Below are 25548 nucleotides of genomic sequence, written 5' to 3' on the forward strand. Positions count from 1 at the left end.
TCTATCTACTGCCTAATATGAGAAACGAAGAGTATAGTTTCTAATCATGAATACTGCTTAAGCAATTTTTGTGCTGGAGAGGTCCAGGAGACAAAGGGAGGGTCAACCCATCTTTGTGTATTATGAAGATATGAGCAAATAAACTAGAACACACACTCAAAAAATAAAATGAGGTCTGTTCTTTAATACATGAAGGCACAGAATGTTGACAACAGTGATGGAGTTGCTTTCCTACATTCACATTATTCTGTTACAGAGCTTTGTAAAGATGTTTTTGGTTACCTAGAACCTGGCAAAAAGGTTTAGACAGTCTACGAAGTCCAAATATATAATACACTGCAATATAAATTAAAATATTCACTTTATGAACTATTCAAATGTTGGTAATTTAAAAATATGCATTGGAAACCACCAGCATTTTAACTAATGGCTGTCATAATTTTGGCGTACTCCTAGAAATAAACTTCTCTTGTCACATTTGGTAAATGTTTCATTGATTAGAAAGATTATAGTCATACAATGGTCATTTTTTGAGTTTCAGTTCACATAAAATCGTACTACAAGAAAATACAAAACCCTAGCATCTGTCTGCTCACATAAAATTGTACAAGACAATACAGCACTCTAGCATCTGTCTGTTATGCTTAATCAAATAAATATCAGGCAGGACACAGGCTCATCTCCTAGTTCCATGCTTTTTCCTTGGTATGATAATTTAGGAAAAAGCCTTTTAAAAAGCACACAGTGGAAATCTTTAGTGTCCCTTTCAAATTTCCTTTGCAGGTTGATGTACTTAACCCCCAGTTGCTAGGTGTTTTAGTTAATAGAAACTCAAGGAAATCATCTTTTCTGGAGAATTCCCCATGATCCCATCACAAGGGAGTCTATGCCTCCTCTTTCTGCCCATTTAGAGCTTGGCTAGTGACTGACTTTTTTAGGGGTACAAAATGACAGACACATGCCTGGCACAATGGTCTGCACCTTTAGTCCCAGCTACTCAGGTGAATCACTTGATCCCAGGCTTTCCTCCCTGGCCTACTTAGGTCCCTTATTCTCCTCATCCTAAGTGTACTCCTCCAATAAATGCCATGCATAAGAATCCCCATCTCAGTCACTTCTAGAGAACCTCACCTAAAATAGCTGGTAAGGAGTGGTCCCTAGGAAGCAGTAAGAATGGCATTCTGGAATTGGGTCTTTTACTGTTTGGTTGACTTTGAATATTCTATCACTGTGACAGTTGAGGGACTAATGGACCCCATCATGCTATAGCTGGGGTGAAATGGGATGGCATGTGATTGAAACACACTGTCTGGTACAGTGTCTCCAGGATCTGAAATGTGTTATGGAAATTTTAAAAATAAGAACTATGGAAGTGGATGCTTGATATTGAGGGCCCATATGTTGGAGAAAATAACAGGCTCTATTAACCAAAACCTTAAAGCAAAAGTAGTCAGAAGTCGTTCTTGCCAGCATTTAAAGACAGCCTCACCTCTGAAGTCCTAGGGCAGAACCATTCAATTTTAAGCCCAGCACATATGTGTAAGAGTGGTGTAACCTCAGAAAGGCCTGAATTCTTAGCTTAAGCAAATCTTCTATGTCAGGCTAGAGACAGATATGGAGGTAATAAGTCACTGAAATTTTGAAAGGGCTATCTAGGTAGGTGTACCTGAGTATCTTGAATCTTGAGGTTCTGCAGAACTCTCAAGGTCAACTCCTTGGAAGATATACTATCCTTCTAGTTTCTTACTTAAAACAAGACAGGAAATTCAAATTAGAGAGGAACAGACAAAATAATACTTGTTTTTCTCAGGATGTGCCCGTAAATACCCTCCTGAGCAACAGACTCTTTATTAAGGTCAAACCTTAAGTCTACCCCAACCAGAAAGTAGTGTACCTAATTAGGATGGAACATTTTTGTCTATCAAAGGAGCTACAAGCAGGAACCAGAGAAGTAGGACTGGAAGGGTTCATGAGAGGTGCCAACGGGTTGGACAGAATATAAACCTGGCTGGAGAGGTTTACCAACACTGGAGTACTCTCTGTTGACAAAGAATTTAATATTCTCACAAAGGATCTCCTGAATAAACAGAAAAAGTATTTATATTCATTAATTAAAGTAGGGATGGCAGAGCTGCCTTTGTAATATATTGAGAAATATATAAAAAGGATCAGAAAAGTAGCATGCTGGAATAGTGTTCCAAAAGAAGACCAGAAAATCCACACTTAACTGTCTTGCTTGGGTGGTCCCAGAGGTTAGGCCAATAAAGTGTATTGGTGAGGAAAACAAGCATTTTTTTTTTAACTTCCAGGTTCAGGGATACTTGTGTAGGTTTATTATATAGGTAAATTGAATGTCACGGGGGTTTGATGTACAAATTATTTTGTCACCCATGTAATCAGCATAGTACCTGGCAGGAATCTCGCTGATACTATCTCTCCTTTCACCCTCTACCCTGAAATAAGCCCTGGTATTTGTTGTGTGTTCCCTTCTTTGGGTCCATGTGTTCTTAATGTTGATCCCCCACTACAAGTGAGAACATGTAGTATTTGGTTTTCTGTTTCTGCATTAGTTTGCTTAGGGTAGTCGCCTTCTACTCCATTCATGTTGCTCCAAAATACGTAATCTTATTCTGTTTTGTGGCTGCATAGTATTCCATGGTGTATACATACCACATATTCCTTGGAATGAGCATTATTGAAAGCCCAGTCTTAGCTTCTCTAAAGTTCAAAGCTAATGGCAGAACACACAGTATATGAGTTGGCTCTGACAGACAGAGATACAAAGCACCATCCCAGTCCCCTTTTGGGATACAGACATAGAAGGGTCAAATAGTAAATGAATCATGGCCAAAGTTCACGTCATAGTGTGTCCCTTTGATCCACAAGCTTAACTAGTAAACATTTTTCAGTTTCCTGAATGTACTATTGAATCTGACATACATAGCCATTAATAGAACCCTCATGTTGTTGCCCTCTGTCCCTATATAGTGTCAAGGGAACTGGGCCATCTGCAGATTCTGCAAAGCATCATACTGGCTCACTATATTAACATCACCTAAGTCAGACCTATGAGCAATAGAGAGCAAGCACTTGTGTTGTATCATAAAGCTCACATGCTAAAAAATGTGATAAATTAAGCACTACAAGGTTCAGTGATGAAGCTTTTAGGAGCCCAGTAGTCTAGGAGTGCTGGATTATGGTTCCAAGATAAAGAACTAGTCATAGCATCTTGTACCTTTTACCACTATGAAAGAATGTTAACATTTGGTATGTTTTTTGGCATATTCTACATGTGATAATGTGGCTACAATAGATTTTACATGAACAATTGCTAGCTTTTAGTGGGCCCCAGGGCAAAAATGACTTCACATCAGGTCCAGGCTGAGGACAGACAGCCATATCATTTAGACCATAAGACCTGATAGATCCGATTACACTGGAGGGTATCTAGGGTGCCAAAAGAGACATTCTTTTTCTTTTTAAAGCTTCAATAGTAGAGTTGCTTTATAGATCCTTAGGGTTCTAGAGCAAGGCAGCGCCACCTCTAGGAGAGAACTATCTTTTCTACTATATTCAGCAGTTCCTGGCATGCTAGTGGGCAAGCTGAGCACCTGGCCACTGTATTTCAAAAGAGTATGCATCTAACACTGCCTGTGATAAACCAGATACTGTCACAGCCATCAAGTCATATAACTACTCACCATAGAAATATGTTTGTAAACCAAAAACTATGGGTAGACCCATGGAGACAAAATTATGATCTCATTTCACTTAATTTCTGCTGTCAAATGCAAAATATCTAAAGTGTCCAGTTTTCTTCATTTCTTTTAGGTTTCAGTTTCTACCATTTAAGGAAAATCTATTATTTAATATTTTACACAGGCTTGCAACTTTGAAATCTACACACACACACACACACACGCACACACACACTTTACATATATTCAATGGATGGTAAATTTACACGTCCAAGAAGGTCTGTTTTTTTGTATACTTATTTGAGAGTTAGAGTAGATAATTAACTGTATAGATTAAATTTCATTCAAATGTTTTAAAGAATATAATGCAATGTGATTCAGTATTATTATGAGAAATTTGACTTTGATCTGATTGCCCTTTCCTTAAAATATAAAAAATATATATATATATTTGTGTGTGTGGAAACTTCACTAGAAAGACTACTTTCTCAGTACATTGACCTTTCAAATATGAAGACTAATATGCAATTTGATTTTTTCAATTTAATTGTCTTTATTATTTCATCAGTTATATCTTCTCTCTACTCTCTCTACACTTCTTCACCTTAATTAGATTAACGTATCCTTCTGCGTTCATGTATCTTAACTTATCTATCGTATTTACCATCATTATCATTTTTTCTCTGTATTATGAAAAATTTCTTCATGTTTAATACTTGGATTATCTACTTAATCTTTTGTCTTATGTATTCTATTATTCAGTTTTTTTCATTTAATTGTTTAAATGATTTTTATCATTTCTTAATTTCTAAGAAATATTTGTATTCTCTGGTTGCTCTTTCATAACAGCTGGTTATTTTCTTAGAGATACAATGTCTTCTTGCATTTCTCAAAGGATACTAACTTGAGTTTTTAATATCCTGTTTTACTTCCTGAAATAAGTCTGTTTCTTTCAGGGTCATTTGTTCTGTGTGCTCAGTTTGGTCCATCTATTTCATGCTCATAGCTGCCCTCAAATTCCTGATGTCTTAGTTCATGCTTTTGAATGAAAGACTAGGATAATTATGTGCTGTAAATTATCTTTTTAGTTTCACAAAATGGTCTCTCCTTTGAATGAAACAACTGACAACTCACTCAAAGTTGAAGAGATTTGTCAACAGGTAGAGATCTCTAAAGGCAGGCATACTGGGAACTCTCATAATCACTTTAGAAGAGTTTTCTTCTAGAAGAGTTTTCTTCTGGAATTGGATTAAGTAGTGAATGTTACATCTGGGCTGAGCTGTCTTCTTTTTTGTTTTTTGAGTATCTCATTTTTTTTATATGGAAGTAATTAAGCTTAAATATCCTTTTCTTTAGTTTTTTAACCTTTAAACTCACATAAATGTCTTAGGCAGGCTGCTGTCAGCAGTTGTGTACACTGGAAAAGTTAAAGAATGTGATTGGCCCAGGTATTTAACCTACATTTCTCTGAATACTAAGATGATTATCCTATGGCCATTTTCTGCTTTTTAAATAATTTTAGTTTCAATCTGAAGCTAGTCTTAGCTTTCTTTGAAATGAAATTAGCTCTGGTGTTTGAGTTATGATTCTGTCTTATATTTCTGTTATCTCAAGAAAGCTAGTGCTCTTTGATTCTCAGCTTAAATGATATTTTCAACATTTTAATCCTCTAATAACAATTTTATCTTTTTACTAGAAGTGCCTTGTGTTCACTTTTGTTTTCTGACTTTTTTTTACATTTGTTTTTACATTTTTTTGCATTTGTTTACTATTGTTTTCTGACTTTTTTTTTTAACATTTTTGAGTCCAAAACCTTGAACCACAATGCTTATAATTTTCTTGTTTATTATAATTTTAAGGAACTCCATATCTGCCTTTGAATAGACCGAATAAGCACACTTAACAATTACAGGGTGCAAAGATCTATGCTTTAAATTGCAGATAAAATACTAGTAATAACATTGAAATTACTCAAGTAAATTTAAGAGTGTCTATAAGAGTAAGCAGTAAGATACGTATTTTAAGATAAAATTGAAAAATATAATATTTAAGATAAATTGGAAAAAATACATTTTTCTAGCTCTGAGTGGTTGAAAACCTCTTTATCTAGTTCCAGAAAATTTACTTCTTAAGGATTTTGCTTCAATTATTAAGGAACAGACGAAGTTGTTAGATATTATTAATGATTTTCCTTTTTTAAAATTCTGAATTTTTAATGTTAATATAAGATTGTACAGTGAGCTATTAAAGAGAAAGATATGCATTTCCAAGTATTTCTGTCTCTCAATCAGGGTTTGCTACTGTAAAATCATATCAAAATTAGAAATATACTAAATTATAAACTGCTATAAAGTGGTAACTCTCATCCCACATTGTAAAGTTAAATTTGTCTTATTTCTCAACATATTTTCATCATTCTTAATTATTACATAACTAATGCTATAAATTTGAGTTTATAATATATAGATGTGTGCATTCTCACTAAGATAATACAATTTCATATTTTTCATGTCGTTTTCTATTTAAAATTTTCTTTTAAAAATTGTAAACTGGTAGTAATACTCTCTCATTCTTACCTGTTTTAACAGTAAATCAATCTGATGTTTGTTAGCTATTCAAGAAATTCGTAATTTTTAAACATTGGCTTTTCCCATGAAGGTCAAAATTATGAAATATTTTACTGCTTATATGATAGAGAAGATGATGCATAGAATTTTGAGAATTGGTTTTTATGTTTATCACCAGCTTTTTAATAGTTCATATGTTGAGAAATTAAAACATTGCCTTCTAAAATAACCAGTTAAATTCCTCTTCTGACTAAAAGCAGACTATTTTTTGCAATTGGATTAAGTATACATATTTAGCATTATCCTCATTAAGTTGGCTTATAGAGTTTGAATTTCTCATGAGTTCATAAAATTTCTTGTATAACTGAATTTGGGAAATGCTTTATAAAATAGGAAATAAATGTATTTGTATGTGTGTGTATCTGTAAATGTATGTATGTGTGTATACCTATATAGATATATAGATATATTTTTTCAGAGGTCATCACGAGTGTATTTACTAAAAACCCTTACATTTAACATTCTAGGAGGTAGAATAAGATGTTAAGTATGTGTTGACATACTTTAATTTCTAAGAGTTCTAATGTGCAACTTTATTATTCTTTTTCTCTGTCAAGCAATTAAATATGTCAAACGGTAGAGAATTGGTTCTTCAATAATGATCTATTGAATTATTTCACTACAAACATTTTGATTGAATTAAAATGTACTATACTTGTTTTCAGATATGAAGAAGAAAAAGCTTTTTTTGTTTTCTAAACAGGTCTCACCTTTCTCATAAGGTGGAGTATAAATTTTAACTTACCAGTTTGATATATTGTCTTTTCTTTTGGTTTAAGGTGTCTTCCAGGTTACTCAGTTTCTTTCAGATAAATGCTAACCTTCAACTGCACTTTTGAAAAGTGTAATCTCTATTTATGGGCGACAGGAGGCTTGCATGACCTGGTGCTTGTGGGTACTTGAGTTCTCAGCCATTTATGAAAGATTTTGTGTTACTCTAAGAATATGGTGGCGCTTTGGGCTTTTCTCTTATTCTAATGGCCCATTATGGTTTAATTCTACAATTATGTGGGAATTTGAAATACGTAAGCCTGACCATTTGTTTATCTGATGTCTTATTCTCTCTTCTCTTTTCTATACTAGGATGAAATGTGTGAACTATTTTTATTTCTATAGTGTTAATAATAAATAGCTTCATCTTATATATTGCTATGAAAAGAATTCCTGAAAATTTTCATAATATGAATTTATCTCTATGAATAATTATATAAGATCTTCATAACTACCATATAATTTCAAAAATTTCCAAGTCTATTTAACTTATTTTGTAAGTCTGCTAAATAATCTATATTCTCTAAATATAATAAAATAATTTTCTTGTCTGGGCATGGTGGCTCACACTTTGGGAGGCTGAGCTGAGTGGATTATTTGAGGCCGGAAGTTTGAGACTGGTCTGGCCAACATGGCAAAACCCTGTCTCTACTAAAAATACAAAAATTAGCTGGGAATTGTGGCATACCCCTGCAATCCCAGCTGCTAGAGAGGCAGAGGCATAATAATTGCTTGAGCCTGGGAGGTTGAGTCTACAGTGAGCTGAGATTGCACCACTGCTCTCCAACCTGGGTGAGAGAGCAAGGTTCTGTCTCAAAAAAGAAAATATGGAATAATTTTTTATGTTACTTCTTTTTTATTCCAGTTCTAATATTTGCAGTATTAGGGTTCTTCAGAGAAACAGAACAATTAGAATGCAGATACAGAGAGAAGGACAGATTTATTTTAAGAAATTGGCCCTACACCATTGTGGGAGGACAGTGAGTATGAAAGTTGTAGAATAGGTTGACAGACTGGAAATTTTGTTGGGAGTTGGTGCTTGTCTTGAGAAATCTGCAGATAGAATATCTTTTTTAGGAAACCTGTTGTTGCCCTTAAGGCCCTCATCTAGTTTAATGAGGCCCACCCATATTATTGAAGGTACTCTCCTTTACTTAAAGTCAATTAATTGTAGACATTTATTACATGTACAAAATAAATATGGTTTGCATCGACACCTAGATCTGTATTTAATTATACAGCTGGTACAATAACCTAACAAAGTTGACACATAAGAATAAAAATTACAGCCACTGAATATAATAAAACTATGCAATTATAAGTACCTATTTCACCTGTCATAAACCTGCAATAGCAATGTATTATATAATATATTCTGTGCCTCCTTTAAATTTCCTTGAAACAAAATATGTATGTTCTTTTGTAATACCAATTGCATTCACTAATATTCACATAAAAACTGGTAAAATATAAATAAATGATAAAGTATGCCATTAACAATGTAATCTATTCTATGTACCATAATTACTCGACCCTTACCTGTGCTTTTTAGGAACAATACTGAGAAAATAATTAACATCAATATGAGCATATAGAAATGTCTCTCATTTGAAAATAATTTTGGGGTTTGAGACAATATTCTCAAATGTCCAATTGTGTGTATTATGGGAGTTCAAAAAACACAGACAACTATGCTTAAACTATTCTGTTCATTTTATTCTTTATTCTAGTCTATATGTGATAGGAATTATATCTCATACTGAGTCACTGAATCTAAGGTACATTTATTAATCTCATTTTATAGGAATGATGATATGATTTTCCAAATTAAATACCAGGACATAAAAGTCTAATATTTCTTCTGGAAGTAGGGCACATTGTTTAAATCAAAATTGTCCTCAAATTTAGGACACACAGTAGCTAACAGTCAAGAGGGGAAAATGAGTCTGTGATTTACAAACATGGTTGACTATATTGATTAAATATGCATTGACTACATATTGATTTTCATGATTTTCTCTGTAACAGTTTTTCTTAAAAACTGAGCAGATTTGTACAAAAGAGTATTGTTAATGTAAAACAAAGAATACTTAAATATATCACCAAAAATAGAACAAAACAATACAAAACCCCACAATGTAATTATGACTAAATAGATATGTTGCTTTTTAAAATCTCCTTAATAAAAGGATCAGATTGTACTGCTCTAACTGTAGTAACTATGTACAGAAAATAAAAAGTGAAGCTTGAACACAAAAGGGGAGGTATAAAAAGAAATGAGAATGTTAAGACTATGGAAACAAAGAAAAGGATAAGTTCAAATATTCATGTCCCATCATTAATTAACTACAAAATGTGAGTCTGCACACTGGAGAATGTTTGTAAATCTAGTTACAACCAACAATCTATTTGAGCGCACTGGAGAATGATTGTAAATCTAGTTACAACCAACAATCTATTTTAGTATGATTCAAAAGACGCCCTGGTGAATGAGTTGATAAAGGATGACATTCTCAATTGCTGGTGAGAATAGGCCACTTTTGCAGTGTAGTAAGCCCAATTCAACGAATGAGGAAAGGAAGGTACAGATTTATCCCCAGGCAGAAAAGCAACAGTCTGGTCGACCATATGCCCATGCAAATTGTTTAGTAGGTGTAAAAGGAATTTAAGTTTTATTAGGGCAGTAGCTATACCTAATTGGACTATTGTCATCAGCTACCGAAAGAGTGTGTCTTAAATGGAAGGAAGTAAAATGGAACATATAGTAGCAAGTAATATAATATGATGCATTATATTATTTATTTTGTTGACTGGCCACTTAAGCAACTAGAATTAAAATTTCATAAAGATACTTCTTTGCCGTTTTTGACTACTATATTTGCAGTTCTTACAGTAGCTGTCACGGAGTAGGTCCATAAGAAATATTGACTGAATGAGTGAATACACAAAATATAAAGAAATTTCAATCAACAAAATTTAATTCATAGATATCAGTAAAAACAATATAAGTAACAAACAATGAATAATGAGCAATAATGAGTTGTTTATTTTTATTCTGTGCTCATGAGCATAAGGTACAAAGATGTTTTGATTTAACAAATTTACCATTTGCCTTAGATGTGTATAATACAGTGCAGAGGATGTTGATGTACCCTGCAGACAGAGTGTGAATAGCTTGAAATTTTACTCCTAGAATTTAAGTAAAATATTTAAAAACTACAAATTTCTGTTCACATTTCCTTAAAAATTATCTGTATATTCTTTTCTATTTACTAGGAACACCAAGTTAAAAGGATACTTGGCATAAACCCAGTCAGTGATTTGTGGAAGAGTTAATTTCGTTTTCTCTCCTGACCCAAATAGTTTCTAGGTAATATATAGGTTAGCTAGCTTGTCACCAGGATGTAATATTGAAGTTCTTGTAAATACAAAAAAGTAATTGTTATTTTGATCCTGTCTACCTTTTTTGTCAGCACTGGAAATTTACTGCCACAATAGCTCTTTATATATAATTAGAGACATAAGCAATAATTATATTGTCACACATACATTTGTAAGCAGAAAAAGAAAAGAAGAGAGTTTCAAGTTAATTACATGGAACAGTATTTTTACATTTTTCTGTTTTTTAAAATTTTGTCAAATATATTACCAGTTATATAATAAACATAACTGGTTAAGTTTCTAACATGCAACAGATAAGGACAGAAGGAATGCCTTTAAGTTTGCACAAATCTATTTTTAAAAATTAACTGATAAAATAGGAATAAACATAGATAGTTAAAATCATTATAAAACAAATAGTGATTTTAGCCCATTAAAGTAAAACCTAAAAATAAATGACTGACACATTGGTGTAAGAATTCACATATATAATTTATTTATGGTACTTTGACTTTGTCTACCTAAAAACCCTCAAATTAGTTCAAAGTCAAAGTAAAATGGTAATCAGGTTGCAAGAAAAAGGAAAGAAGTAGAAGAATATTTGTGCATTTTAAGAAGAGTTCCTAGGAATTCTACTTCCAGCCATAATGGAATAATAGAAATCTGATTTACCCTCCTGTCTTTAAAAAAATCAGAAAACTGAATGAAATCCATGAAATAATTTGCCAGCCATTGAATTTGAGCTAATCCAAGATATTAACGTGTGAGAAAGGGGAACAAATCAGCTGAGCCCTTAGAGTCCTTCAGATTACGTAGTAGAGCCATAGTCAGAGAAGAATAATTCAAATAGAGGCTGGCAGGCTGGCTCTGTTGAAGTGACTTAAGTTCAGGTTTTTTTGTTTGTTTGTTTTGTTTTTGTTTTTTTTTTTTTTTGAGATGAAGTTTCACTCTTATTGCCCAGGCTGGAGTGCAATGTCATAACCAGCTCACTTCAATGTCGGCCTCCCAGGTTCAAGAGATTCTCCTGCCTCAGCCTCCCAAGTAGCTGGAATTACAGGCATGAATCACCATGCTCGGCTAATTTTGTATTTTAAGTAGAGACTGGGTTTCACCATATTGGTCAGGCTGGTCTCAAATTGCTTACTCAGGTGATCCACCCAACCTCAGCCTCCCAAAGTGTTGAGATTACAGGCGTGAGCCACACCGCCCAACCAAAGTTCAGTTTTTGTGTAGGACAAGGCGATAGAATTTGAAGGACAAAACACTGGAGAAATATACTGCTGGAGTTCTGTGGAGAGATTGCCTCAAGTTTTAGCTAAAGAACAAAACATTAGTGAATTTAAATAATTTGTTGTAGAAATTTCCAAATGAAACACAGTGTGGGGAAGGGGGAACAAAACAGAACAAAACACAACCAAAGACTGCAAAGTGAATAGAGTGCCAATAAGCTTTGGGGCAGTATCAAATGAAATACCATGAATGCAATTGGAGTACCATAAAGAGAAGAGAAAGAAAGAAGGCACAAATACTATAAAATATGAAAGAAAAATGTTAAATTAGATCATGTTCTTTTAATTCCCAAAGGACATTCATGGGAATGAAAAGACAAGCCACAGACTGAAAGAAAATGCTTGAAAACCTTGTAAATAACAAAGGACTTATATCCAATAAAAGTAAAAGGAAGAATTAAGAATGTATTGAAAATACAGGGAGTTAATTGGGCAAGGTGGCTGCCTAATATTGTGTGTGTAATAGTTGTACTGAGTTTCTACAAGGCCCTGTTCTGGACTAAGCCATTCCTCCTTTTATACAACTCAGTAAGGCCCTCTCTTTTCCCCTTCTTCTCTAAGAAAGATCCTTTCATTCCTGACAAAGCTGCCTATAACATCTGTAGGGCAGTCCAGATGGACGCTATTAGACACTGCAAAATGTCTCTGCCCAGCCTTCCCTGTCTCCTATCCATGTGCTGGATCTGGAGACAATAGCCCCTGATTCGTCCCTCCTTCATGCATCACAGATTTCCAACAAACCCTTAAGGAAATAAATGAAGACAAAGCAAATGAAAACAAACAGAGGGGATTTATACAGAATTTGCTGTATAAAGGGGTTCAGCCACCATCACTTGCATTTGGCAGACATTTAAAGCAAGCAATGGAGTGGGAAAGCCTAATAGTGAAAAAAGAGAAGGCTCTGGGTATACGCTATGAGAGCCAGGGGTCATGGGGAACCTGGAGAAAGGCTAATGAAAAACAGAGCATCTCATATAATTAATCTGGGAAACGTATTTGGCTTCTGGTTGGTTCTGAGTTGGGGTGTTTGCAAAAAAATTTCAAAACTGGGAGAGTAACATTCATTGGCCCAAGTATTGGGGCTGGTGTTAGCAGAAGTTGAAGGTCAGCTTTCTGTTATAATATATTGTCTGGCCATTGCACCTTTAGTATATTCAATCTCCCACCCTAAAGACTTTTTACCTTTGGATGACTCCTTGGGAACTCAGAATGAATGGTTTTATTCAGGTTTTGATAACAGAGGAATAGTCAATTGAGAAATTGTTGTATTGCAACTCAGTGGCTGCCTCTGTGTAGATGCACAACTTATTAAATAAAAGCAGACAGAAAGAAGGGAGATTGTGAATATATTGATAATTGTCTTTGGTAATATAATTTAGCCTTTCTTTTTAAATCTCTAAAGAAAGAATATTTTAATGTGCATATGTTTTTAAGTTTAAAATTCATTTGAATTCATTCCACTGAGCTAGAAATAAATACATCTGAGGTAAAAATGTAGTTCCATTTGTGTAAGAGGTAAGAGGGGAGCATTGTAACCTGTGTCAAAATGTGGCAAGAGTGTTAACATAGATATACTAGTCTAGACTGGAAAGTTAGAAAGAAAGCAAAGGGGAAAGTAGAGATCTTCTGAACGAAGTGTTATCAAAGACTAAACATAGGTGAGCTCAAGGTATATTTGTTTTATATAAAATTTTAAAATGTCACAAGCATGTTGAAAAGAAATTAAGAAAAATTAGGAGTTCAAAATGCTGTGTATCAGCCTGGAATTGATGACTATAATATTTAAAAGAACCTGAGAATCACCCTACCACATGCAAAAACAAGAGGAACCACGCGGTGTCCTACAGTTCCTCTTGGCTCTCAAATTATTTTTAATATATTGCTCCTATGCATATTAAATGTGTGACCACTAACTCAAATTGGAAAAAAAAAAACGCTGCTTATTATTTACAATTAACATTAAATCTTAGCTAAATAATGTTAACTTAAAATTAAATAAGCCATATTAGAAAACCTTTTGTTAGTATACACCATTAATTTTAACGTTTTTCTCCTTATTCGTACTCTTATCAATTTTGTTTAGAGAAACTACATTAAGCCTGTGTTTCAATATGGTTAAAAAAAATTGAGCACCATCCTGTTAATTGTTACTTTATTCTTCAAAGTTTCTAACAAGATTTTAAATAATTTGGCCTAGTGTTTATTTAAGTTGAAGTGAAAAAGCAGACTTTCCAATTGTTTATGTCATATAACTTAGAAAGGCAAAACTTGCATATACTTGAAAGTCTAGAAAAAACTCATCACTAACAATTAACAAGCTAGTAGAACAGGGAATGTACATTTTACTTTTTGAGTCCGTTTTGACTTTTTATTTAATGTGAAAACACTCTGCACAGAATAAATGTATGTTATTATGAAAATAAAATACGAGTCAGGATATTCAATAACTATTCTTAATTCTGTTTATAAATCCAAATAAGATACTTAGAAAAGTTGGCTATTTTATGATGGATTCAAGCATCTTGAAATTATTACATGATTATGAAGTATGCAATGTTAATGCAGAGTACCCTGAATTAGACATAAACAGTCATGCACCGCAGAACATTCCCATCAACAGTGGACTGCATATGAAACTATGATCCCATAAGATTATAACACTGTATTTTTACTGTACCTTTTCTATAGCCAGATATGCTTAGATACACAAATACTTGCCATGTGTTAAATTGCCTCCAGTATTCAATCTAGTAACATGTTGTATAGGTTTGTGGCCTAGGAGCAATAGGCTATACCACAATGCCTGGGTGTAGCCTAGGTGTATATTAGGCTATACTATCTATGTTTGTGTGAGTACACTCTATTATGTTCACACAATGACAAATGCCTCATGCTACAATTCTCAGAATGTATCATTAAATGATGCATGACAGTATTTTAATAGAACTGTCTATGTCTATATTAGAGTATTAATATATTACTAATAGAGTAGGTATTGTGTTAAAGTAACTAGTATAATGTGTGTCATTAGACAATTAACTATGCATATTCATTCCTATCTGTATATGACTGTTTCAAACATATTTTTTCACTTTTAGTCTCACTAAGAATTATCAACTTTTTGATGATAACATTGTTAAGTAATATCAAAATATTATGAGTTTATTTTGAAGGCTATGTCGAAAAGATTGACTGTTATTTGGTAGATGGTCTGTCTCCAAGTATTCACTCCAATTTCTAAAGTCTGAGCATTCATCTTCCTCTCCTTTCATTACTAACTGTTAATCTTCAGAGTTAGAGTTATCTGCCACTTCCCCAAAGAGCTTCCAAGACTCTTCATATCAGCATGAATGTCCCTACTATATTTTTAGACAACATCTATACTTCTCCTTTGCAAACCTGATCATGCTACTGATGACTGTTTCAATTGACTTGTTCTTCCTCACTTCCCGCTTATGCCTTATCACATCAAATTTAGCACATTTTTACTGCTAAATGAAAACCGATATTTTTAATTATCTATTTATAATATTTTATTATTTTTAAAAGACTACCTGCAATTGGAAATATCTAAGTCACTGATGACTTAAATTTCTGTATGATTCTCTTTTAGATGGAATACAGCAACACAAAGTAAGGGTGTGTTGTCTTTCTGATCATAACATGAAAATGCCTGCTGAAAGAATTCACTTTGAAAATGCCACAAAACAGACAATGGAAAAATGAGGTGAGTTCTCATTTTTCAGGCTTCTGTATAAAAGCTTTTAAACTCATTGACAGCACCAACGTCTTTCATTTCCCCTATCTAAGAGTAAAACACCATCTCTTAGTAAACAAGCCTTCAGAGTACTCGTATGTCTAAGTGTATTTGATAGATAAATGAATAACATCAAAACTAATGCTCTTCTTAATGGATCTACAACTTTTGTAGCAGCCATTCATTTGCGTGTGAATGCACCATATGTGTAGGTGGTCTTCCAGTCAGTTATACTTCAGCTGAGCATGACATGAGGAGTACACAAAAAAACAGCCTCCTTGAGGAAGCAGTAATGGAGAACAAGACGGATAATCATGAGGGATTAGAACATTGCCTCATAAATCTACAGTGATGCTGACAAGATTTCAGCTTTGGGAATGACCAACTTTTTTCTTACTCATGCTGTGCAGTGAAACATAGTAGACTAATGGGCTTATTTTGCCAAAGCCATTACCCAGGCAATGCATAATTTTTAAAAGCAAGATTTATGTATTGTTTTAGTATATTGGTCTTAATCCAATGTATCCAAACTATTCTCATTGGATTTGAATAAATTATAAAATAACAATTTTAGCTAGTAATTTGCAGAAATTGTTACTACTACACTGGGAACACCGACATCACTGTTTATAAGAGTTTGGTCGCAATTAGTCTAACTGTTCAGTTTAGGGACAACTTATCAATATACTTATTTCCCAAAGTATGCATATGAATACATGAATTTATGCTTAGAAAAAACCTGATTTTTACTAATTGCAAACAGAGTTCTAAAACTGAATCTGATTTTCAAAGGTAAGGAAAACTTGACAAGGAATCAGTATTTTACAGACTAGGTGATTAACCTAAGGGTTGTATCTGGTTAATTTATACAACTATGATGATGATTTGCCAGTCATCCAGCTAGTTTTGAGTATTCATGGATTCTAGACTGCTTTTTGAATAAATTCTAAGCAAAATTAAGATATGAGAAATTATTTTATTTTAATCCTTTAACTGAACAACAGGCTTCAAACTTCAAGTTGACTGAAAATGTCTAATTTCAAGTTATTCATAATGAACTGACCATAAATCAATAGAGACCGAAAGTAGATTGGTGGTGATATGGGGCTTCATGTGGGACTTCGGAGTGACTGTGTATGGGCGCAATGTTTTTTGGGTGTTGGAAATGCTAAATTTAGATTTTGGTATTGTTTGCACCACGCTGTTAATGTACTGAAAATCACTGAATTGTGCAATTAAAATGAATAGATATTTCAGTGAAGTTAACAAAATATATCACGGCATTCTAATGATGGCATATTAGCATATAAGGTAGGTTTGTGGGCCTTGAGCTCTTCTAATAGCAGGCATTACTTTTCAGGCTCATGGTTGGTAGAGGTTTTCTGTGAATCGACAGGGATTGACAAGTTAATATAAAGAGGATTTGAATGAGAACCCTTATTCCTTAGTATGCTTGAAGAACAGTGGGCAACATATTACCTCATTTCTTAATAGGTATTGAAAAGACTTTAAATGATCTGCTACTGAAAATGATGCCAAAATATTGAGATAGTGAGAATTTGGTAATCTGCACACTAATTTAAACTAGACTGTCAAAAAAATCAATGATGCTTTTTGAAAATATGAAAATATGGTAAAGATATTTTATTTTCATACAATTGAAAGCACATCTGAGCCAAAAAGTTTATAGGGATTATATATGATCTCTTAATATGTAATTAAAATTAAAATAACATATTATAATTTAACTTTTCAAAAGCCTTATAAACATTTTTACATAATTAATATTTACAAGAAAGGCACTGACTAGTAAATTTTAAGGCTGCTGATGAAAGTTTAAATGTATGATTAGCAATTCTTGTTTTAAAGTAAATAGCATATTTAGGAATGTGTTGAATTTTCAGTACATGCAAAACGATTTTTTCCTTAGTAGTATTACATTTTATGAAACACACAGACACACACCCACGTGTACATGTGCGTGCACACACACACACAGACACACACACACACACACACACACACACACAGAGTTTATAAATCCAGTGGTATACAAGGCCTTATAAGAAAAGCAAAAGTCGCATTGCTCCACTGTTCCTTGTCCCATCCCTAATACATTAAAAAAAAGAAAAAATTCTGTCCCTTTTATTCTGTTGGTTACTTTCACATTGCTACATTAGATACTTATAATAGTGAATATAAATTCATTAACTGTGAATGTAACCTACTGACTTTTGCCATAAGTGAGGATTTAGCATTTTAACTCTGTGGTAACATTAGCTCCGTTCATTTTTAACCTCATTATTTTCATTATTGTTTACTACCATTTTTAATAAGATCTTGGGTGGAAGAGAGAAAAATCACATATTCTCAGTCTGATTAAAAGGCAACCTGAAGTTTAAGTGTTTTATCATAAAGGCCTGTAAATTTCAGTAAGCCCTATATTTAACCTGTGACCCTATTCAGGGACTCAGAACCCTTGGTGTCCCAGAAAGGCATTCTTTAGTTAGGGTTGACTCTGGTTTTCCCACTCACTTTTTTATACATAACTAGTCACAAATCTTACAGGTTTTTTCTCTTGTAAACTTCTCAAATTTTCCCTTTTCAGGCTTATTTCACCTCATCTATCTAGTTCAGATTTGTATAATCTTTATAAAATGATACAAAATTAATACTAATTTTTCCCTAATGTTTCTAATAATACCTTCGTGTTATAGATATCCTTTATAAAGACAATACATCAAACAATATGAAAAAATATGACATGATAACTAGATACTTCACAATATATTATTTATTGACTGAATTTAATCGAATAAACAGTTGAAATCAAACAAATGTGAAACACATACATGAGTATCATATCAGATTGACACTGCATCCATAATACCAAAAACATACACCACTCTCACAAACAAAAGTCTTATAATTGTAGACTTTTCATTATCAGTAATAAACATCTCTGTTTGGTTCATATTGTTTGTTGTAATAAGATGAAATGTCCCCTTCCACTTAGCAAACCGAATAGGCTTTAACTGTGCCAAGGTCTGTACTTACTGATTAGTCACTTTCCAGTGTATTAGGATGCACCAGAAAAATTTAGGAGTAAAGAAAATCACCCCTATAAAAGTCTTCAGGGAAAGTTAGGCTGCATTTAAATACCACACACACATTCTCATATATAACAAACTTAAAAATTTACATTTTCCTTTTCTTATTTATTACATATAATCAGTTTTCAAGACACTTTTGTGAGGGCACCAATAAATATCATCTAGTGAATAAATGAAGATGGCAAGAGAGGAAAAAAGTGCATAGTCTGTGAAAGTGGGCAGATCAGTTGAAAACCTGCATTACTATTTCTGTTACATTTGCATACAAATTGATCTGGAAATTCATCAGCTGACTCCATTAATGAGGTCAAGAACAACATGAAGACTTAATCAAACCTTGCTACAGGTTTTTTTGGCTGTCTCTGAGGATGAAAATTCCAAAATATGACACCTTGCTTTCTATTGCATTTCCTTTCTTTGTAGAACAATTTCTACCATGAGATCATAATTAAATGTCATTTAGAAGTTCCCTCACTTTTTATTTTTCCTCCCTAACTATTGATGTGTGTCATCCTTGTCACTTTAATTGAACTTTGAGACTTAAACGACACATGGTGGAATTTGGAATGACAGTATAACATTAATGCATTATTTCAGACATTTGAACAGAAATCTGAGTGTTAAATTGAAATTCTTTCTAAGGAAATAGGAAATATGAATACATTAAAATTTTCTCTTGCTTCTATATCTTTATTATTTCAATGCCTTGATGTCGTAGATATTCTTTATTTGAGGATACTGTGTCAAATCGTATTCTGTCATGTGCCAATTAATAAAAATAATATTCTATAATTCTCTTGTTAAGTAAGGTTTTGAAATATTGCATTTTGTAGTTCCAACATTATTTAAGTACCTTAACACATATTTACATAATATGCAATGGAACTGAGTGAACAAAAAGCTTTGGTACATATTTCCCACACAGCGTATATTAACTTTTTCTTTCTGACCCTAAGGCTTCTCTGTTAACCCTCATCAGGGTTTTATTTGCCATAAAATTGATAATAAAATTTGTTTTCTCCTCTAACAAGATTCTTTCTGTAGACATTACAGTGAATTTTTGATAAACTGCCTTTAGCAGTCCTGATCATTCTCTAAACAAAGATGATGTTGTTGAATAAGATATGGAAGGCTAAATAAACACATCCTTAGTCAATTTTACATATGGCTGATTTCTCTATATTCAGCTGCTATTTTATAATATTTTGTAAATATAAAGTTTATATGCTGGAGTTTAAACCAGCAGAAGAATATTACCTGAATCTGGTTTCCCATAAAAACTAAGTACTATAAATGCTTTAAGAATGTTAAAATCAATTGTTTAAAGTGTTTACAATTTATATGTATTCAAATCATGTTTCTAAATTTATATCAGCAGAAAAGGACGCCACTTTATTTCTTCATTAATTTATTGTTCCCCCCAATCCTTTTATGATTGAATTAGTAAAGAAAAATCAGGTGTCACATTATCTGTAATTATGATTCTATTAGAAATACTTGATATCTATTTGAAGGAGAATAATCTAACAACAATGATGAAGATCTCCTCAACACTCTTTACAGAAATCACCTATGTTTTTCATTCAGTATTGTCCAACATCTTTACTAAATTTCACAAGGCTAGAATTTCATTGAGAACTTTTTTTTTGGTCTGTTTCACACACTTTTAGATAATAGAATATTATTGCTTATAATAAAATACTATGATATGTTTTATGAAATATATATTACTATAATAAAATGCTTATTGATGTGATAAGAGTTCCAATTGTGTCTTGCATTAAATCATGTCTTACATTAAATCATGTGTTAGTAATATACAAACAAACAATAGAAAAGAAATAGTCACCTGTGGAAGGCTACCCTATGCCACAGCTGTGTCCCAATTAGTGGACATGAGTCGTCCACTATCATGATAGCCTTGAATCCTTCTATTTGAATTTTAGCTAGTATGTGAAAAAGACAAATTATAATCTGATTATGCTTTCAAAGATTGATAAATCACAGTCATACCTGCAAGACAGGCAGAATGTGCACACATACTGCTGCCTTTGGGGATGGTGCCTCTTGAAGTTGTGCACTGCATAATGGACACAGCCATGTATGACAGCCCCGAGTATGATGACATCATCTTTCTTGGGAAAAATTTTAATGGTTAGTCCTTCTATATCTTTCTGTACCTTATGCCTTTGCTCCAGGAGGCTGACATTGATGCATGTCCAAAGGAAGGCATTAGCAAGAACTGGGAGGACTGTGGTAGAGAAAGGTCAGGATGTTTATTCTACAGTCTTCTTCTTGCTGGGACACTGTTTTGTCAGTCATTTTGGTCTTTCTATTGCTACAGAGTCATGGAGTCAAATTCTATAGATCCTGGTAACACTTTTTCAATGCCTTGCACCTTCAATTTTCAATGCCTGCACCTTAGCCTGATGGCTACAATAACACCCTGTTATTGACTCATGATGTATTTTCTCAGTAGGCTTCCCCTTCCATACATCCATAAATGTCTTCCATTCTGACATCTATGCAGATTATTTCAAAGTTGCCTGAGGAGCAGCTTTTACGTTTTTATATTGATCTCAAATTTTAAAAATCTAAAATACTCATAACAGTCATAACCTATTATGATTTAATTTTAGAAGTTCCAAAACAGGATGCTACTCTTAAAAATAAACAGATTGTGCTTCAAAGGCAGTACACTCTGAAATTTTATATTAATAAGGAGTAAGTTAAGAGACTCACCCTTTTGAAAATGAGAACAAAAATCTATGGACTCATGCAGAACTATTTGTTCCAAGACACGTTCAAAGATTATAAGATAGGATGCTCATTCGTTATTCTCTAAAACAGTGGTATATGCACTTGTCTGAGTTATCGCACATGACTCCTTAAACAATTTATTATTCCTTTTCAGATTTATTTTCACTAACAATACAAAGCAGAATCCTCAAGAATACAGCAAAAGTGATGCATATTTACTGTGTGTGCTGGCTCTGATTCAATGAAATAAAGTGTTAGCAGGATGGGCAGAAAATATACTGTAATCACTGCTTCAAAACAGTCCATGTTTCAAGTGATATTTAAAGTTTAAAGTGGTAAAGATGATACAAGTAACTATAATTTCTATTGAGTAAATACCACTTTTTCACACACACACAAAAAAAATGCTGAATTTATAGAAGGCACTTTCCCTAGGGTGAGTGGTGAGATGGGGTCATCCAACATTTTTTGGTCTGCTAGAAACTGTTCTTCAGGAAAAAAAAAAATGAGAGAGAGAGAAAAGAAACAAAAGGCAATGTAAGCACAGTAATTTCTAACCTACAAAGAACATTCTTCCTTCATTTACAGTTGCCATCTATTGTAAGAACTGAATTAGTTTTGTTAGTCTTCCCTTTAGAGCCTCCCTCCCTTCCTTCCTTCCTTCCTTCCTTCCTTCCTTCCTTCCTTCCTTCCTTCCTTCCTTCCTTCCTTTTTATTCTCCCTCCTTTTCTCCCTCCCTCCCTCCGTCTCTCTCTCTCTCTCTCTCTCTCTCTCTCTCTCTCTTTCTTTCTTTCCGATGGAGTCACACTCTGTCACCCAGGCTGGAGTGCAGTGGCATGACCTTGGCTCACTGCAACCTCTGCCTCCTGGGTTCAAATGATTCTCCTGCCTCAGCCGTGGAGTAGTGGGATTATAGGTGCACCACCATGCTGAGCTAATTTTTGTATTTTTAGTAGAGGTGGTATTTCGGCATGTTGCCTAGGCTGCTCTCGAATTCCTGGCCACATGTGATCACTCGCCTTGGCCTCCCAAATGCTGGCATTACAGGTGTGAGCCATTGCACCCACCCTCTTCTAATATCTAAAAGGATCTGACTATTTTTTGTGCCTGGGTGCAGGCTAATTTTGGCCTGCAACCCACACCTGCAACAAATATCTTTTGAAAAACCTGTAACTAGTGTAATTGGGTCATGAAATACGAAGTCCTGCTGTCTTCTGTATACACTGTATACACAGTCAACCCTACTCTGCTTCAATATTGACAGCCAACTCTTCAATTCATGACCTTGCTGCTTAAAGATAAGTTCTGCAAACATGCTGCTCTCTCTATAGTCCCATTGAAAGTGGTTAGAAAACTCTTTGTCTCGGTCTCTCTCTCTCTCTCTTCCCCTACCCCTCTCATATTTCTGTCACCATCTCTGACGCCCTCTCTCAGGCACAGTTAATATGTACTCTAGTAGTGACCTCCTAGAGTTGTGCATTCATAGCAAATCACTTGTCATTTAAAGGCTTAATTGTCAATTACTCCACTACAACGGCAAGTTTCATGAACTCAAATCTCTGTTAATTTCCTTATGTTTGAGTCACCAGTGCCTATTCAATTTATATATGTGAGTAAAATTAAAGAAAAAAGGTGGGAAAAAGAATAATTTCCTTCCAAAAATAGCGAAAAATTTACTTGTTTGGTCAAAATAAATCTTTAATCATTTCAGCACAGTTTATCCTTACTAATATCATTGCTAATAATACTCACATTGTAGTAAGCACAATGTAAAGATTACAGATACATTAAAATCTCAGAATTCATTGCCATACAATCAATTCATGTAAACAAAAACCACTTGTAACCCAAAAGCTATTGAACTATATATATTCAACGTATATATTCAATATATATATTCAATTTATATATAGAAAATATATATTTAATTTATTTTATATGTTAAATATATATATTCAATTTATTTTATATATAATAAATCTTCAATTTATTTTATGTATGCATATATATATATATATATAAATCACAGGAAAATAAAAATATTAGACTAAAACTCTGAAGACTCAAGACTTGAAATACTCTGAAATTTTAACACTAGTTAGTTGATTTTATTCCCCTGATTCTCCAATTAATTGGACTTCAATTTCCCATTTGAAAATTGAGTAGTGTTGGAGTAGACTGGTGATTAATGTTGTATTAATTTCCTGAGGCCGCTATAACAAATTACTAAAATCACATTGGTTTAAAAGAACAGAAATGTATTATTTATAGTTCTGAAGACCAGAATTCCCAAATCAGTGTCCCTGGGTCAAAATCAAGGTGTCAGCAGGTTAGCACATCCTCTGGGAGTGGAAAATCTATTCTTGGCCTCTTCCACCTTCTGGTGGTTGTTGACACTCTGTCTTGTGCCTGGGTCACTCCAGCCTTCCCGATCAGCATCTTCAAATCTCTCTGCTCCATCTTCACATGATCTTCTCTGAATCTAACCTCCCCCTACCTCTCTCTCTTTTTATTTTTTTTTATAAGAATGCATGTGATGGCATTTCTGGTCTACCTAGGTAATCCAGGATAATCTCCCTGTCTCAATATCCTTTACTTAATTACATCTTCAAAGAAACATTTTCCAAATGAGGTAACATTTACAAATTTCAGAGATTAAGACATGATATTGGGGGAAGGAAGCATTTTGTAGCCTTTCACAGTAGGCTTATTCATTACTACTGCTGCTGCTACTACTATTGCTACTACTCATAGTATTGGAAGCCTCTGTCTCCATGAAGTATTTATAAGGAAACCTTATATGTTAAACACATAAAGCAGAACTGCTTTGTTAGAAGCAAAGGTGGTCACAGCCAATCTTTCTCTATCTTTCCCCTTCCATTGTCCTGGTTCTACTTCTCCACAGTTGATACTCAAGCCCTATAGTCCTCAAGACTAGTTTGCAAATTAATAAATTGGATGATTTTTTAAAAATATTCATAGAAACTAAATTGATATAATATTCAAGTTAGCATAGCATATAATCATTTAATTTATTAAAAAGTGATTAAAATATTCTGGAAACGAGCAATAATATTTTACTTAAGTTTTCTAAGAAACCATATATATTCAGATATAAAGAAATCAACTTACTATCATTATACCATAAGCATCTATTACTTGGGTGATTTAATCTACAAAATACTATACAAGACTGTAAAAAGTTCAGAATATTAAATGGATATAAATTATCCAATTAAAAGCCTTAATATTGTGGAATCAAGTTAGACATTCTGTTTATTATATAACTGGCAAATTTTCCCAGCTTGCTACTTATATTTATTTATGGAGACTATCACTAAAATTTTATCTGATTAATGTATAATGTTTTATGTATTATTTTGCATATAGTATTAAAGCTAGGTAGGCCTTCAAGTGCCAGCACTTGACTTTCTGCCTATCAAGTAACAGACCTTTAAAAATTATGGCCAAATTAATGATTTTATTTCAAGATACTCCTTATTATCTTCTAGTATGTATATGACATAATTTATGACATTTCAAATTTTAATGCATCCAAAATTTATTTGGCGATCTATGTGGCAGGAACCCAACCTTATTTTTTTTTCCAAAGAGAAAATGTTTCCTATGTTATTTTCTAATTAGCCACTGAAATCTCCAGTGATGTAACATGTCTCTTGTATAATATTCTGTATGTTTATATATAATCATTTCTATTTATTAATGCTGTGGATCCTCTACACCACTTCTTTTATCTGTCCACTTATGAAGACAACATACTCTTGCGTCAACATTTTATGACTTGGGTGAATACCTTACTAACAATCTAAAAATTAAATGAATGAAAATACTATTGCAAAACTTTATTGTGGAGACTTAATGAAGACAGTTTTACACATATAGATTTTCAATTATTTTTCTTCAAGTCTTTCTTTTTCTGATATCCTTGTGACATAGCCTCATATTTGAAATAACAAAGACCTGGGCTTTTTATGACTCATACCTCAATTTGTGAAGTGCTCCTGCTGGATTTTAAGCTTGATATTTGACTTATTATGAGTTTTTTTAAGCAAAAGTGTACATAAATTATTAAATGTGAAGCAAGGAATCAATAATTATCTATCAAATAACATAGGAAATGTACCATAATTA

Source organism: Cebus imitator, unplaced genomic scaffold (assembly GCF_001604975.1).
Source record: "Cebus imitator isolate Cc_AM_T3 unplaced genomic scaffold, Cebus_imitator-1.0 Scaffold144, whole genome shotgun sequence".
NCBI classification, from domain to species: Eukaryota; Metazoa; Chordata; class Mammalia; order Primates; family Cebidae; genus Cebus; species Cebus imitator.